Raw genomic sequence first — 12,145 nt, 5'->3', positions numbered from 1 at the left:
TGACCCCTTAAAATTAGTGCAGTGTAACAGTATATTTATTTTTCATAACTGTGCTTTCATGTTTAACAAGAGTCAGTTTTAAGTGAAATTCCTGAATTTCTAGGCTAAAGAGAGACAGGTTATTTTTTTAAAGAGAAAAACCTATGACTTACAGAGGAAATACAATTGTTCTAGCATTGGGCTTTGCTTTCTTATCTACAACGTGGGGAAAAAAAAAAACCACCTACAGACTGTTGAAAGGAGGCCTGGAATTCAAGAATCTTACATACTCCTAAGGTAGCACGGATCTAAAGGGTAAATGAATGTGACCTTTTTGCACATACAGGGATTTAGAAGTACCATGAATCCTAAAGAAAATACATGGGGTTGTAATTTAATCAAATGATGATTCAGAAGAACTTTCAAGATAGAGGAAGAGAGGAAAGCATTGTGAACGAGGACTCTGGCTAAACATATGATTGAATCTAAATTGGGCATTTGAAATAGAGGTGTTAACATGAGAATTCTTGAAATATCTAAGCTTATACTCTAAGGGAAAGAGTATAAGATTCTAGTTAAAAAAAAAAAAAAAAACAAAACTCTGCTGAGCTATCAGCACAGAGCCTGTTGCAGGACTCTAACTCCCAAACTGTGAGATCATTACCTGAGCTGAAGTCGGACTCTTAACCAACTGAGCCACCCAGGCACCCCATCACTTAATATTTTTAAAGCACTATATAGTTTGAGACATTGAGGCAGACAAGTTCACTGTTTCATGGTATATAAATCCTAGTAGGAAACAGACCTATTGACAGGGAAATTAGAAAAATTGAGTATTAAGTACTCTGAAGGAGATAAATCAGGGTAATTATAAAGTACTTGAGAATTGTGGGTAGCTGCTTTTAGGGAGCGCTTCTTTAAAGGCAATGACTTCTGATCTGAGACTTGAATGACCAGGAGGAAAGAGAACATGCTGGGAAAAGGATCATCTGGTTCTGATGCTCTTATCTTCCAACTATAAACTTCATACCTATCTTGATCTTGATGGTTGCTGTAACCTGTGGGTAGCTGGGTTTAGTTATGACTTGGACTCTCAGAGTACTTGTGCAGAATTCTTTCCAATGGACCAAACTTATGCTTGGAGTTGTAAAGCTATTGCATATGGGGAGCTTGGAATTTCATGGTTTCCCTGATCTTAAGAGGTCAGGAAGGATTATGGGATGGGCTGTCTTTCTTGCCTCTTGAGACTGGAGTGTAGGAGACCAAAGAGCATGAAAGACTTTTAGCAGAGGACTGAGCCTGCTTTTATACCTCAGGTCCAACGGGGGATTCTTTCACCCTCTTCCGCTTGCAGGTTTTCTGTTTTCTAGGATACTTAAAAAAACAAAACAAAACAAACTTGTCAGTGAGCCGCTGGAGAAATAATTATCTAAGGGAGACTCAGAAGCCAGAGACATAAGTAGAACAGTCACGTGGTTGGTGTTCATAGTTGTTGAAGGATATGATTAAAACTTGAATTAAACACTTCAGATTCAAATACAGTGGGGACAAACACTTTTTGGATCTAAAGCCATAATTTTTCCATCTATATCATTTAGTTACACCTCTAATAAACTGGAAGGTAAATTTCAGGAAACACATCAAAGCCCAGAGGAAAAATAAAGTGAGCTTTTCCATGAGGAGTTGTAACCTGGATTAGCAGTTCTAGGGGATAAAAATAAAAGAGGCAATAATTAAATAAGGGACTAAAACTTTCACAGACAGAACAGATATCTTAGAACCAGACTGAGATATAACTTCTCATATGTAATACCGGAAGTCAGAAAAGCATAGAATAAGGTTTACAAATGACAAAGTAGGGGGCTTTATCAACAAGTTTAGACTCAGCTAAGGAATCCTTCACCTGTTAAGGAAAAAGAAAGCTGTGGGTAACTGTGGGAGGTGTCAGAGTGTTTGTGTCAATCAGGACTGTCTTGTCTAAACTGTGCTACCAATCTCCAGATCTCCCAGGCTTAACACAAAAGCTTATTTCATATTCTTGCTATACATCTTGCATGGGTTAGTATTAGGCTCTGCACAGGGACTCAGGCTAATGGAGGATCTGTTTTAATGCATGCTTTCATGATCACTGTAGTAATAGGAAAGGAGTGATCCTGAAAGAAACCTATTACTTCCTGTTACATCTTATTGGTCAAAGCCAGTCATGTGGCCATGAGTCACTTCTGAGGGAACAGGGAAGAGTAATTCTATGATGTGTCTGGGAGGAAGAAAATCTGAATATTTTTGAAAAAGCGTTAATGGCTACCACCATAATCACCCATGTATTGTGTCTGAGGCAAATAAGAGTTGAATCAAATGTATCCATAGACCTCAAGTTGAAGAAAAAGATGATGAAAGTCAGCAGTGCATGTTAGGTGTCTGCTCATGTGTGTGCACATGCATGTAGTTTTGTTTGTAAGTTAAATGTAAATGGATGACGAAAACCATAATTGCTTAAAAAATTACTGAGACTAAAGAGGCATTCTAGTGGAAATTTTAATAAGCACAAACTACCTCTGCAAAAACCTAGTGTGTGGCAGTGAGGGCAGGAAATAAAGAATTTCAAAGCACGTAGGAGAAAATGAGGGAAAGAAAGGAGTCATTTTATTAAAGTAGGGAAGGGAGGATGGGAAAAATGGACCTTGTGTGGGCACAATGTATACACTGCATAATGGAGGAAAGAGTTGATGTTTTGTTTCAAGTAATTATGGACTTCCATGTATTTGATGGATGCAGAGTAAATAGTCACCAAATTAAAGTCAAGATTTCTACTGAAAAGGAAAAGGCTAGAATTATCAGCAGTCTGATCAAACCAGAAAAAAAATGAAGGGAAGGAAAAAGATGAAATTATACTAAAAATAAACCTAAAATGGAAGCATAAAACATTTCACATGTGACAATACATGAATTGTGACAATACATGAATACATGAATGGATCAAATTTTCCTGTGAGCTATGGTTGTAAGAGCTCAAAACTGTGCTATTTACAATCCACTCCCCCACCCCCATTGGTAGTTTAATAGTAAATAGGGAAAGCGTGCCGGGCATTTTCAAACCGAAAGACACTGATAATGCTATAATAAGTGTAAAACCTACGATTAAAAGCATTAAAAACTGACATTATAGGGGCGCCTGGGTGGTGCAGTCGGTTAAACGTCCGACTTCAGCCAGGTCACGATCTCGCGGTCCGTGAGTTCGAGCCCCGCGTCGGGCTCTGGGCTGATGGCTCAGAGCCTGGAGCCTGTTTCTGATTCTGTGTCTCCCTCTCTCTCTGCCCCTCCCCCGTTCATGCTCTCTCTCTGTCCCAAAAATAAATAAACGTTGGAAAAAAAATTAAAAAAACTGACAGTATAAAATGACAAAAGGCAAAATGTAGAATGAAGTTTTTATTTATACGACATTGGTAGAAATGTAAGGCAAATTCTTAAAGTCCATAAAGTGTGAGGAGGAAAAAAGCCAGAGGGGAGAAGAAGCTGGCGATAATGCAGATACTGCTCCAGGGGTAGCTGCTGATTCTGGATTGTTCATAAATTACATGTATGACAAGAAGAAAACTGGAGGTTCATACAGGATAGGAGTACATCAAGATACAGGTGGAATCCACAAAAGGTGACATCAGTTAACTAGGAATGAAAAATATCTGACCCACAGAGGGAAATAGTAAAGGGATTACTTTTTTTTCCCTCTCAGCTTTGGTTCTGAATGAAAAAAAAGTCACTTCTGCAGATTCCTAACTGAAAGCCAGCCCTTGCAAGAGTATGGGGTCAAAGTTTACTCTGTTGCTCAAAAAAGTCTGAACCTGGAAGCTTAGCTTAAAGTGGGGCTGGGCTGTAATAAGTTAGAAATGAAGCATCTTAGTTTCTATACTACTTGGAAGTTGATATATTATTCTGCCACAGATATTTTTTTATATAGGTACTCTGAAAGGAAACATAAAGACTCTGGATCAGAAAAAAGATCACTCACAAAGCATCTTAGCACTGGTTTTCTAAGCCATGATTTCCACAGGGGGACATGATAATAGCCTGATACTGCCCTGCAACACTGGAGAACCTCAATCAGGAGACTAGAAGCTTATGTAGGATGGCTGGCACATCGGGCCCATTCTTGTCTAGGTAGGGAGAGAGGGAGGGGTTAGAGGGATAGGGGGACCTTTACTCTTAAATGTAAGCAAATGGCTCTGGAGGAGATAAATCTCTAGATGTTTCTGGAACAATACAGTATCTGTTGCTTGCAAGACATGTTTGCTATTCTGTCATCCTTCAATAAAGTGTACCAGTGTTGCATCAGAAAGCCCAGACCCTGCAGAAATGTGGGAATACTCATGGAAAATTTTCTTGAAATGGACTGCTTATGCTCTGATGTGTATAGGAAAAACAAAACATTTCTTGAGGAATGCACTTCAAACCCAAACCTCAGGAATATTCAGTGATGATTTTCCAAATAAGATGAACTTGTAATCAATTATGGAAGTACAAAGGAGATACAAACTGTCACCAATTAGCCCCAACAACAAACTATGAATGACAACCACAAAGTTTGCAGATAATAGAATTCATATACATGCAGTATAAACTGTGAATGTCTAACGTTTAAAGAAACAAAATAGATTTAAGATCAAAGAATAAGAAGCTATCAAAAAATGACCAGATGGAAAGATAGCCATGTAGAGTTTATAGAGAAACTTCAATAATGGAAATGAAAATTTTACTGGATAGTTTAAACAGAAGTTTAGACATAATTGAAAGATTTAATCACAAATAGAATTGCCAGCAGAGAGACAAAGCGATGGGAAACCTAACCTCTACAAAAGAGAAGTTAGTGTATTAACAAATGCAGAAGGAACAAATGAGAACAGGAGCAACAAAATATTAGACAAACTAATGACGGCGTTTTTCTAGAATTGCTGAAAGATACCTTTTCTGAGACTCACAAATGGGTAAGGAAGCAGATATGTAAAACTAGACATTGTGCAGAAAAACTACAGAGCAGCCACAGGGAGAAATAAGGGGCTTGGCTTGGCTTGGCTTTGCTGTTGCAGAGTACAAAAATAGCTTCAAAGGGAAGAGGAAAAAAAGATAAATCGGTAAGCAAACCACTTTCCAGGAGCAAGGGCAAAATATTTTAAAGAAATAAAATTGGATGTCTGTACCAATTTTTAGCATATCTAACACTTGTACTTCAGAAAGAAACATAATTACTGCAGAAGCAAGCATCAGGAACACAAAAAGGAATGCCTAGGAAAGAAATCTGTAACTAAATGGTAAATATAAACAAACACTGACTGTATAAGGTAAACATGCTTGATTTTGTGAGTATTAAAAACTAGAATTAGAATATGGACAGAAATAACCTATTGGGTAAAGAGGCAGACCAGAGCTAAAAGTTAAAACATTTAAAGGTTGGCATACCATGTAAGAAAATGGATAAAAAATGAGTCTAAATTCGTAAAAGTTACCTGTGGTTACTGAATTATTTTAGGGCAACTCTGAGAGAACAGAAACATAATAAAAAATTAAAAGAAAAATGAATTGAAAGGCAGAACTCAAGCTAAAAGATGACAGGAAATGCAAAAAAAAAAAGAAACCCACAGCAAAAGAACATCGAATAAAAAGCATGTTAGAAATCCATTTTTAGTAATAACCATATGTATAATTCCTTATTTGAAGGACAAAAGTTGGACTAGATTTAACATTTTTTTAAATGTTTGTTTGTTTTTGAAGGAAAGAGCATGAGTAGGGGAAGAGCAGAGAGAGGGAGACACAGAATCCGAAGCAGGCTCCGGGCTCTGACCTGTCAGCACAGAATCCAATGCGGGGCTCGAACTTACAAACTTGTGAGATCATGACCTGAGCTGAAGTCAAGACACTTAGCCGACTGAACCACCCAGGCGGGCCTGACGTTGGGCTAGATTTGAAGGTAACTTCAGTAGAGCTCTTGTTGACAAAGCTGAAACGTTGGGGTACAGAAAGGTTTGAAGTAAAAGGAATGGAGAAAGATAGTAATTAAAGCTGCTGTAGTTACTCAAATATAACAATACAGCCTTTAAAATATCATTAGAGATACAGGAACATATTTCATATTGATGAAGGATTAAAATTCATAGAAGATCTAACTCTAAATGTATCTACAGTTAATAGCTTTAAAATATGAAAAGCAAAAATTGACAGCACAAAGAAAATGATTTTGACCATGATAGTGGGAGACTCTAATAAAACCATTTCAGTAATTGTTAAGCAGACGGTCTATCAGGATATAAAATATTGGAACAATGCAATTAACAATATTGATCTGGTAGATGTATATGGAACACTGCACAAAACAATTGAATACATATACTCAAACACACAGGAAACACATAAAATGACCATTTAGGAGGCCTTGTGCCACCAGTATATTTCAAATGATTGAGACTACAGAGACCGCAGTCTCTGACCACGATGTAATTAATTTAAAATGGCTAACATAAAGATAACTAAAAACTTCCATGGCAGAGAATGCTAATTATTTCCCCCGTATCCAGTCCCCCTTCTTAGTCTGTGAGTGGAACTCACTGAGCCAGGAACATGGTGGTTCTGCCTGCCTTGCAACTGGGTCTGGAGATTGCTTTCAGGTTGAGGTGCTTGGTGCAACTTTGTGGGGACCTGATTTAGAAAGGAAATGGGTTTAAGAAAATTCTTCCCTGTCCATGGGCTGGAATGTAGATGGAGGTCAGTGAAGCAATTTTCCTTTGCAAAAGACGGCAGCACCCTAGGGGCTGGGATAGCACAATGGACAGACTCCTCCAGCAGAGCAGTCCCTACAGGCTGGCTTACCCACCTACCTCTGAAAGGAGAATCAACTTTTTTTTTTTTTTTTAGCTTATTTATATTTAGGTTATGGTATAGCAGCTTAGTTTATGTCATAATTCAGGTTGGCACATATATGGAAACTAAACAAACCACATTTCTAAACAATTCATAAATTGGAGAAATTCTAATGGAAACTAGACTATACATAGAAGTAAAAAGTCAGGAAGAAAATAGGTATACTTTCCTGTGTGTGTGGGATGACACTAAACCAGTCTTTAAAGTCTTTATAGTCTTCAGTGCCTGTCCAATAGAAAAGAGAGACTGAAACGGAATAAATCCTCCTCCTCAGATCACCTCAGTTGTCTCAGTCTGACACATTGTGCTGCACATGGCACTATGTGGATACCCTTTTCATGTTGCTGGGACTCTGGCTTTTTTTTTTTTTTTTTTTTTTTTGAGCTGCCTTGGATGTTTTCCTTGCTCGGCTTCACCTTATGACTTTGGCACTGGATTGTTTACAATGGGAAGGGAAGAGGAAGGAAGGAACAGGAGAAGGAAGAGCAGTGAACCCAACTCTGTCTTCCTTCATCTCTCCTCCCTACCCCCCCCCACCCCCCCCCCCCCCGGGCCAAATAAACTCTTAGCAAAATCTGACAAAGATGCTAGAAAATAGAAAAAACTGCAGGCCAGCCCCTCAAACACAGATGCAAGATACCTAAATGAAATATTAGAACTTGAATCAAAATGCTATTTTAACAGGATAGATAAATAGATCGTGACCAAGTTGGGTTTATTTTAGGAATTCAATATTCACTTGGTATTAGAAAATGAAGTCTGTGTAATGCATCATGTTTATAGAATAAATGACAAAAATCATATAATCCCAATGGATACAGGAATAGCATTTGTCATAGTTAAAAGTTGTCAGAGTAAAAAGTTAAACTAAGAATACAAGTGAGCTAACTTACCCTATGACCCAGGGATTATCAATTGCACTACTAGGTATTTATCCAAAGGATACAAGAATGCTGATTCTAAGGGGCACATGCACCCCAGTGTTGATAGCACTATTGACAATAGCCCAAGTATGGAAAGAGCCCCAAATGTCCATCGACGGATGATTGGATAAAGAAGGTGTGGTGTATATACACACAATGGAATATTACTTGCGATCAAAAAGAATGAAATCTAGCCATTTGCAACAATGTGGATGGAACTGGAGGATATTATCCTAAGCAAAATGAGTCAGAGGAAGACCAATATCATGATTTCACTCCTACATGGAATTAAAAAAAAACAAACAAATGAACATAGGGAAAGGGAAGCAAAAATAAGATAAATACAGAGAAGGAGACAAACCATAAGAGACTCTTAAATACAGATAACAAATTAAGGGTTCCTGGTAGGGTGTTAGGTGTGGGGATGGGCTAAATGGGTGATGGCCATTAAGGAGGGCACTTGTTGTGATGAACACTGGGTGTTATATATAAGTGATGAATCACTAAATTCTATTCCTGAAATCATTATTACACTGTATGTTAACAACTTGGATTTAATTACAAAAAAATGAACTACCTTAATCTAATAAGACTACAAAAATTCTATAGTGGACCAAACACACGAAAAGATGTTCAACATCACTAATCATCAGGAAGATGCAAACAAAAATCAGAATGAGATCACCTCACATCTGTCATAATGGCTAAAATCAAAACCACAGGAAGTAACAGGTATTGGCAAGGATGTGGAGAAAAAGGAATTCTTACACATTGTTGGTGGGAAGGCAAGCTGGTGCAGCTACTGTGTAAAACAGTATGGAAGTTGCTCAAGTTAGAATTCCTGTATCATCCAGTAACTTAACTATGATCTGGTAATTTCACTATAGGGTATTTACCTAAAGAAACACTTATTGAAAAATACACATACGTCCCTATGTTTATTGCCAAGAGTTTTTATTTACAATGGCCAATATAGGGAAGAAACGTCAGTGTCCATCAGATGAGTAGATGAAGGTGTGGTATATATACAACGGAATATTACTCAGCCATTAAAAGGATGAAATCTTGCCATTTGCTACAACATGGATGTATCTAGAGGGTATAAATGCTAAGTGAAATAAGTCAGAGAAAGACAAATATACGATTTCACTTCCGTGGAATAGAAGAACCAAAGAACAAGTGAACAAAGAACAAAAACCACTCTGAAATAGAACAAACTGGTGGTTGGCAGAGATGAGGTGGATGGGGGAAAGGGTGAAACAGGTGAAGGGGATTAAGAGTACACTTCTTGTGAGAAACAGGGAGTAATGTATAGAACTGTGGAATCATCTTAGTTTCAGGTATGCAGTGTAATACTGTATGTTAATTATAACTGAATGAAGAAATTTAATAGACATGATTAGCTGGAAGAGCAATGTCAAATACGTTTTCTCTGAAATCAAGCATGAGACAAGAATGTCTCTTGTCACCATTTGTGTGCATCATTATATGGGAAGTCCTAATCAGTGACCTAAATAAGAGAAGTCAGAAAAGTAGGCAGGAGCCAGGATATATTTTCTAAGTATCTGATTTTTAATGTCTTTAAACATATTTATACCACTTAATTTTTGTGTGTGTAAGACATCACAAATCCTTTAGAGGAAATAAGGTAGATGGAGGAAATTAAAGATGGCTATAAGTTCTTTGTTTTTACTCTTAAGAGTCCACTTCCTCTACCCTGGAATCTGGGCTGGCCTTAGTGACTTCCGTGACCAGAATATGATAGAAGTGACAGACCGGGACTTTTGAGCCTGGGTCATAAGAAACATTGCCAGTTTGGCTTGTGCCTCCTGGACCGCTGTCTCTGGAAGCCCCAGCCACAGCATAAAAGTCCTTCTGTTGAAGGCCCCTGAGACCTTCAGTACTGGAGAGGACACGGAAGTACTCAGGTTAATGGTCCAAACTGAGCCAAGTCTAATTATCTGTGTCAAGGTGTCAGACTTGAGAGTGAAGCCATCTTAGACTGTCTTGATCAGCCCCATCACCCTGCTGAATTCTGTTGAATAACTTTTGTTGGTTTCCCATGGAACCAACTGCTGATCTGAGCTTTGCCTTAATTCTGCACCCGCAGGACAATGAGATAAAAGATTAAGTCACTAATTTCTGTAATAATTCATTTCACAACAAAAGATAACCAGAATATAGGTGTAACAAATAGTGCAAAAAAATATAGCTTCTAAATAGATACATGGACACTCTCTCTTTAAATTTTATTGTGCCTTTTCTCTTAGTTCTTTGTGAATTCCTGTATTTTTTTTTAAATTCACGTTTACTCAGCTGTACTGAATTTTATTGTATCAGTGTGGCAGACTTAAAATAATTCTTCCAGAATTATGGTGTGTTTCTATTTAAATATTTTCCCCGGAAAAGGTTTCAACCTAGAGTTTAATAAGCGTTCCTTGATTAAACTCACTCATTGTTCATTTCTTGAGATGCTAGGTTAGACTGAACAGAAAGACGACATAAGCATGATAATAATTTCTTACGTTAGAAATGATTTAAATTAGTTCATCTGTAGGATCCACTAAGGCTGTGCTTGTTAAGATAAATGGGTCTCTAATTATGTGTTTAGTATCCTAGACAGTATGCATTGACCTCTCTGTCAGATAATTTAGCTGAGTATGTTGTTCAGACATTTCCCTTAAAATATGGAGTATCCAAGTTAAGAAGTAAAGCATGATAGATTTTGAAGCTTGGTAAGATAAACAATGTTTATTTAATTTATTCTTTAAAATATTCAGATTAGTTGAAACATGAAAAATGACTTTCTATGACAGTGCTGGGACTTATCAGATGGAAATACTCAAAGTTCTTGGAATCAGTCCAGTTTGATTATAATTATAGATGTCTTTGGACGGAAGGCTCCTTTAGAGGATTTGTATATACAGCCTGGTATAGCAAAAATAGTCCAAGTCTGAGGGTCCAGCTGCCTTGGGCTTTAGTCTTTCTCTTCTCCATGTTATTTGGCTTTCCCCACCTTCCCTGGTTTTAGTTTTGTCATCTATCAAATGAAGAGGGTTAGGTTAGCATCAAAAAAAAAAAAAAATTGGGAGACCTGGAAGGAAGCTGAGGAGCCATCTAGTTTAACTTCATTTTACAGGTAAGGAAATAGAATGCACTGTCTCCTGTAATAGAAACATCTTCACTTTTTTATTAAAAATTGTAAAAATGGTGGACCTATAATATCACTCTACCAAAAAACTTATCAAAAATAAGATTATGCCTACAAATGTATGTGTACATTAAAACAGTAAAGAGCCTTCATGTTTATAATCTAAATATTAGAACTAATGAGGGTGCTTGGGTGGCTCAGTTAGTTAAGCATCAGAGTTTGGCTCAGGTCATGATCTCAGAGTGTCGGGGTCTGTGTTGACAGCTTAGAGCCTGGAGCCTGCTTTGGATTCTGTGTCTCCCCCTCTATTTTTTTCCCTTTCTCCCACTTGTACTCTGTCTCTCAAAAATATTTAAAAAAAATACTAGAACTAATCAGGATAGTCTTGGTATATATTTAATCAGTTTCTTAGCTGAATCTCTTTTAGAAATTATACCATTTGTCTATTTAAACAATTTCCCCTAAATTGTCGTATTTTTAGTTTTGTCATAAAATTGAGTTGCATTTTAAAGATAATAGATTTTATAGATGGTCGATACCTTCAGTTGTCCTTTCTATAGATCTTACTTTGAGTTGGGTGGCTTCTCTCCATAGGTGTTGGGTAACCTGAGAATAAATACTGCTAACTGAAGATATTCTCAATTAGATTTTTATAGTAATATGTGATTACTTTGGCCCAAATATTTTTACTAGTAAGGTCTTTTTGCCTTCAAAATATTTATATATTTATATATATTTTTTCCTGATAAATATTTTCACAAGGTATATAGTTCTTTTAAAAATTTAGCTCTATATGATTTGTTCCAAATTTAAATTTAAATACTGTAGAATTTAAAATATAATAGCTTTCTGTAGGTGCAGATATCAAAATTTGAAAATTAAAATTAGTATGTTCATTGAAAGATTCCTCCTATAGTGTGAGATAATTTGAAGCCCAATTTCTAAATTTCTAAGTTAAACCTTGCTCTCTATTTGAGCTCTTATTTTTTTCAGCCCTTCCTTAATTTCATAGGGCCAATCTAAATTCTTACTGTAAGATTTGTTTTTGATAGTGAAAATTAACTAAAAGCTTCAAAAGCTGAAATTTCTTGATGTTCCATTTACTAGTACTTTGATTAAATATTTGCAACTGATTTAAGGAAAATCTAACTGAAAATTTAGATGACTGGGAAAAAAGTCATTGTTG

General features: G+C 36.8%; 1 long non-coding RNA gene across 15 annotated transcripts in view; it reads left to right on the top strand.

The window, feature by feature from the left end:
• Nucleotides 1-12,145, top strand: part of LOC109495729 — a 369,888-nt gene that overhangs the window by 26,809 nt on the left and 330,934 nt on the right. For 9 of the 15 annotated variants that reach the window (XR_006592080.1, XR_006592077.1, XR_006592079.1 and 6 more), the window contains exon 3: nt 5,743-5,938. The exons of the other annotated variants lie outside the window; for them this stretch is intronic. This is a non-coding gene — a long non-coding RNA (uncharacterized LOC109495729). The remainder of the gene's footprint in view (nt 1-5,742; nt 5,939-12,145) is intronic. 15 annotated transcript variants of the gene reach the window in all.

The sequence above is a fragment of the Felis catus genome, chromosome F1, assembly GCF_018350175.1.
Source record: "Felis catus isolate Fca126 chromosome F1, F.catus_Fca126_mat1.0, whole genome shotgun sequence".
Classification (NCBI taxonomy): Eukaryota; Metazoa; Chordata; class Mammalia; order Carnivora; family Felidae; genus Felis; species Felis catus.
Note: the sequence above shows the minus strand (reverse complement) of the source record. Positions and strands in the feature narration are given on the sequence as shown.